Source organism: Taudactylus pleione, unplaced genomic scaffold (assembly GCF_031769625.1).
Source record: "Taudactylus pleione unplaced genomic scaffold, aTauple2 ptg001628l, whole genome shotgun sequence".
Taxonomy (NCBI): Eukaryota; Metazoa; Chordata; class Amphibia; order Anura; family Myobatrachidae; genus Taudactylus; species Taudactylus pleione.
Window position 1 is genome coordinate 1,835,968 of NW_028286025.1, and position 6,317 is coordinate 1,842,284.

Sequence of the window (6,317 nt, forward strand, 5' to 3'; positions counted from 1 at the left end):
GTCCTGGTTTTAATCATAGGGGAAAAAAATTGCGAAGGGGGTCCCCCTATAATTAAAACCAGCACCGGACCCAAAACGGCCGGCTGGGCTGTAATGCCACAGCACAGAGACCCTATTATCAGGCCAAGCTAGAGTTCTCAGGGGCGGTGGGGACCCACCCCAAAAAGATCCCCCCCTCTCCCTTAACCCCAGGCTTGGACTGAAGCCCGAGGCTCCTCCCCCGCACCGCACCCCTGGAGCGTTGTGCCAGCATACCTGCCCTTCGGCACTTGTGGAACTACAAGTGCCAGCAGATGGCTGGCACCCATACCCCACTGTAAAAGTTAAATAAAGTCAAAACTCGCACACCGTGCCTAGTAAAACTTTATTTCATACACCTACCCATTCACACATACTTACCTGTACCAGCCGGTATGTCTTCTTCTCCAAGTAGAATCCGTGTGCCTAGGCCTGCAATAAAGATTGTATACTCTCCTACATCCTGGCACTGCTCTCCGTAACATCCCCGGGACTTCTAAAAAAAAAAAAAAAACAGAGTCACCCAAGCCAGACGGGCCCAGTAACTGTATTTGTGTTGCCACACATACAGATACCTTGCGAATGGCAGCTGAGGGGATGTCTCGGGATTTCCCACGTCCTGCCAGCCAATCAGCGGGTGCTCTACCACTAACTGTAGAGCGCCCGCTGATTGGCTCCAGCTCCTGACCGTTCCCACGTGAGAGCAGCGCCAGGCTGTAGGAGAGTATACAATCTTTATTGCAGGCCTGGCACACAGATTCTACTTGGAGAAGACAGACCAGCTGGTACAGGTAAGTATGTGTGAATGGGTAGGTGTATGGAAAAGTTTAACTAGGGACAGTATGTGTTTTGACTTTAACTATTTATTTTACAGTGGAGTACGGGTGCCAGCCATCTGCTGGCACTTGTAGTTCCACAAGTGCCAAAGGGCAGGCATGCTGGCACCTGTAGTCCCACTGAAAAATACAATAGTTTGCTACTATTCTTCACTTTATTACCCCTGCACCCAACGCTCCAGGGGTGTGGGGAAGAGCCCCGGGCTTCGGACCAAGCCTGGGGTTGAGAGGGGGGGACCCCTTTTTTCAGGGATCCCCACCTCCCGAGATCCCCCGGCTTGGGCTGATAATGCTTTGGCCACTGAGCCCCGGTAATAGGGTCTCTGGGCTGTGGCATTACAGCCTGGCTGTTTTAGGTCCGGTGCTGGTTTTAATTACAGGGAGACCCCTACCCAATTTTTTCAACCCCTATAATTAAAACCAGGACTGGCCCTGCAGCCTGGTGTTGGTTTCTAAATTATGGTGGAACCGTACTCATTTTGTTCCCCATAATTTTAGGAACCAGGACTGGCTAACAAGTCCGGGGCTGGTTAAGCTTTAGGGGGAACCCTATGTCATTTTTTCTTCTAACATTTAACTGTTTTTTTATCAGCCTAGAACACAAGCAGCTGTCACATCTCTCTCTTTTATGTGCAGGCTGCTAGCTCGGTTGAGATTTGCAGAGAGAAAACACTGCAATCTCGGGTGCGTAATCTCCTGCAAAACGTGCTACTCCTCGGAGATCTCTCGATCTGCTTCACCATCGGACATCTGACTCTCAGCTAAACTCACTTCTGGGTAAATTTGAGAGTTTCAGGAGCCTCAAATCACCAGAGTTTCGGCGAAGCTAATCGAGTATAAAAAAAAAAAAAAATGCAGACTTGATTCTTAGTAAATTTACCACTAATGGTGCATACACACGGTCAGATCTGTCAGATGAACGATTTAAGACAGTATTAAAATGAATGAAATCGTCAAAATCTGACTGCAAAACACAATGTCAGATATCGTTCTCTGACATGCGGGAACGCGCATCGTTCATCGTTGCTGGCTCACGTCAGATTTTCTTTCAGATATGAACGATTTTTAAAATAGTTATCGTTCAGATCTGACACAAATTCTGACCGTGTGTACGCACCTTTAGTCTCTGTGGTGTCACAAGTATCATCTAATACCCCTTTTACACCAGAGCAAAAACCTGGGTTTTTGATGGGTCTACCCAGGTTGCAGCTCAGTGTAAATGGGTCCCTGAAAAATAACCTGGGTCAAGTGACCCTGCAATCCAACCCAGGTAGCCACCAGGGTTGGACCTGGATCATGCCTAAAATGAGCTGATTGGTGGCTGCTCCACCTCCCACTTTTAATGACCTCACAGGTTTAGCAGGGCAGACCTGAGTTCAGTGTGAACAGGGCTGACCTGGGAGTAACCCAGATGAAAGGTGCAGTGTAAATGGGTCTGACCAGGGTTGAAACCATGTCCAAAAACCCAGGTCGGACCTGGGTTTTTGGTGGAAAAGAGGTATTATGAATGGACGACGAGCAAAAAAAAAAAAAAAAAGCGCAATTGAATAAAAAGTTAACCCCAATGTGTTTCTCATTTAACAACTTCTGACTGCTCAAGCATCTTCAGCTAGTATAGAAATATTTCAGTCTAGTTCATTCGAAGCTTTGAAACAGACTGGGAACTGAAAAGGCCTCTAAACTAATGTTTTTAGTCAAAATGTTTAATGCCAGTGACATTTCCAGGTCTAATGCTTAAGTCCTTTTTTTGCGTTTGTGTGTTTCTCTGAAAAGTGCTTTTACATGTTTTAATTAGGTTTAGTCTAAAATTGGTTTTATTGAAAGATGTCAAATAAATCATATCAAACCCTAATAACTTTGGTTGTTAATGTTAGAAAGCATTAAAACGTGATTGATCAAGGTTTCTAATACATAGCAAGATGCATTTTTTTTCTCCATTTAAACAAAAAAAACTGGTTTTAAAAAAAAAACAAAAACAAACAGGGTTTTAAAAAAAAAAAAAAAAAAAAAAAATATTTCCAACCCTGTCCCGTCACCCCGAGATACTAATTAAAATTTGTTAACATGTAAAGCATTACCTCAGTGATTCCCAACCTCGGTCCTCGAGGCACACTAAAGCTGGCCACACATCTAAAGATTATCTGTCCAACCAGCCAACTAGCTGGAATGAATATCTGGTAAGGTATGAAAGCAAATGACAATCAGCAATTTGCTCCCAGACGCCGGAAAATGGACAAACTGTTGTTTGAACAAATTATTTAGATCAAACATTTAACAAACTTGTCTGATGACCATTTTCATCTGTTTTCTGGCATTTAGGAGCAAATTGCATTTAATTCCAACCAATTAACAAATTGGCTGGTTGGATGTAAGTTGGTCCAGTGTGTGGCCAGCTTTACAGTCCTGGTTTTAGCGATACCCATGTTTCAGTACACGTGGTTAAATCAAAATAACTGAGGTACTAATTGAGTCACCTGTGCTCAAGTATGGCTATCCTTAAAACATGGACTGTTAGTGTGCCTTGAGGACCGTGGTTAGGAACTCCTGCATTACTTCCATACGTACAGCTAAAGCCCATTCCAGAACTCAGTATATTGAGCTGCTGTGACATCACTGGCCCTGCCCTTGCATTTGAATAAATCAATTTGCACTCTACTGCTGCAGAGCCTATCAGTCACACTGCCAGTCCCTGCCTGCCTGCTCAATTAGAGATCTAACCATGATGGACACATGTAGCTCAGTACACACACTCCAGCTATTTCATCTTTGTGATTCAGCTCTATAATGCGCAGCCTTTGATGTGAAATAAGGATAATTAGTTGCTTTAAGTAAAAGATCTTAGCAAAATGTGTTCAGCTGCATAGCTTGCAGGTGTATCCGTATGTGCTCAATAGACAGCCGTTTACAACGCCGACATCTACAGACGGACAAAAGATAATGTGGTTGGTGCAATAATTATACCATAGAATAATGTAGACTTGCTAACATTTTTTATTGAAATACATTTTTACTTTTTTTTTCCAATTTGATTTAACACTATGGGTTATATTTACTAAAGTTCGTGTTTTATAGAAGTGGAGATGTTGCCCATAGCAACATATCAGATTCTACTTAACATTTATCTAGCACCTTCTAGAAGATAATAGCTAGAATCTGATCGGTTGCTATGGGCAACATCTCCACTTCAAATAACCGGCACTATTAGTAAATATACCCCCCTACATGTTAAGAAACCATGATGAGGGTACCAGTCCCATAATATGATGACTGGCAGGGCACCACTGGAAACATACAGAATATGGGTGTGGTACAAAGTAAACCTGCATTGTGTGTGCTCAATGTTTTAAAGTAGAAATATTATATTATATTAAAAAAAAAGGGACAATCAACCTAGTTTTTAGCCTTTTAAACTATTGCTACCTATTTTTAGCCTGAAATAGCGCCGATCCCTGCATCTCTCAGGCTATTACGTTGTCCCCTGTATCCTGAATAGTTGTCTCTCTAAACGTCACAAATTATCTGGTTCCCTCCTGGTCTGGGCAATTTCACAGGATCACACATATGATAAGTGATCTTAAGGATCTGCTCTAATAATTGGAATTTTTGCATTTGTGGATTTAGGGATGTACGCTAACCCAATGGTTAGCGCACATCTACGATGTTTTGTACTCTGCGCTTGCGCAGAATGGGCCCTGCGATAGCTCAATGGATACGGTCTCTGAATGATATTAATAAATGCAACAAACATTCGATGAGCGTTAATGATCGTATGCGTTTAGGCTTTTACATCATTATGACTAGATAAATGAGTCAATCACTTAAAACGTTCACACACATCCACAGTAGCGACGCCCCGCTGCAGTGAATGTAATGGTGTGTGAAGATCTCAAGGTGCGTATCCACTAGCAGCCTGTGAAACGACTGCACGGTTCCGACATTGTAATTGCGTAGTCGTTTCACAATTTGTGCTGTGCCTACACTGAACGATCAGTCATTCAGCGTATGCACCTCCCTCATCCTCGAACATGGCCAATCTGTCGTTATCGGCAGATTGACCAACATGTTCGGGCGATGATAGATGTGAAAAACGACTAGTGGGAGCGGGCATCGCTGGTAATTTTTTACATTAAACTGCCTGAATTGTGCCCGATTAACAAGTGATTGAATGATGATGACTTATCGTTCAATCGCTCTGTTTAATCGGGTAGTGGATACTCGCCTTTAACTGTAAGATAAGTCAGCGACCACAAATATCCTTCCCTACTGAGGATTGCTACTCTATTATTAAGAGATCACGGGGGAGAGTTATCAAAGCCTGGAGAGACAAAAGTACCAACCCAATCCGCTCCTAGCTGTCATGTTACATGTATGAAAATGACAGGAGCTGATTGGTTGGCACTTTATCTGTCCAAGGTTCCATACATCTCCCTCCATTATATCCATTGCTACTTGAATATTCAAAATCTTTACATCTACCAAACAACTTTTTTTTTTTTTTTTTAGCTGATGTGGAATGACTGCCCCCTAGTGTCCATCAGTCATTGTCACAACACATTCCAAAAACAGTTATATGTTAACTTTATTGTACAATTCAGGGTGGAAAAAAAACATTCCAAACAAGTTTTAAAAAAAATACAAATAATAATTAAAGTCCTTTTGGTTAAGATGATTCCCTGAAAACTCAATAGTGCAGTCAAACTGTATTAACATAAAGGTGTTATATAACAGTAGCAACTTCACGAGGCACCTCAAATAATAGGAGGTACTGTCTGAATCATGATGTGTCATTGACTTATCCGAATCAAAAAAATACAGGAGGAAAAAAAAAAAAAAATGTACAAAATTCTGATTTTGCACTGTACGCAGACTGCTGCCAACCTATTACTCGCTAGCAGTGGTGGTACTACAAGTACCAGCCCAACCTGAGTCAAAATAAACCTATCAATATATGACTTGATATAAAACATTCCATAAGATTAAATAAAATTGTACTTTTCAATTACTTATTGCAGTTAATATTGCACTGCAAAAAAATGCACCAACAATGTATCATTGCATTAGGAGTCATCTCCTCCTTAGGTCATTTGTTCAGTCCAACTATATTTAATTTCACACATTTAAACTGTGGCGTATGGATCAGATCAGGCCTGGACAATCTGTGGCTCTCCTGCTATAGTGAAACTACAAGTCCCAGCATGCTTTACCAGTTGATCGGTGGGAGGGTATGCTGGGATTTGTAGTTTCACAACAGCTGGAGAGCCGCAGATTGATTAGGTCTGGATCAGGCCGTCGACTGTAGTAGCCGATTCGGTGCTAACAGACAAAGAATAAGGCTGGACAACCGGTCATAGAAATCAAAAAGTTCAACAGAATACGACTGCAGAGATTCAAACCATCTACCTTTAATAAGCACGTAACAAATCTATCCAATATATTTTGTATTAGGCATTAACCCTGACTAGG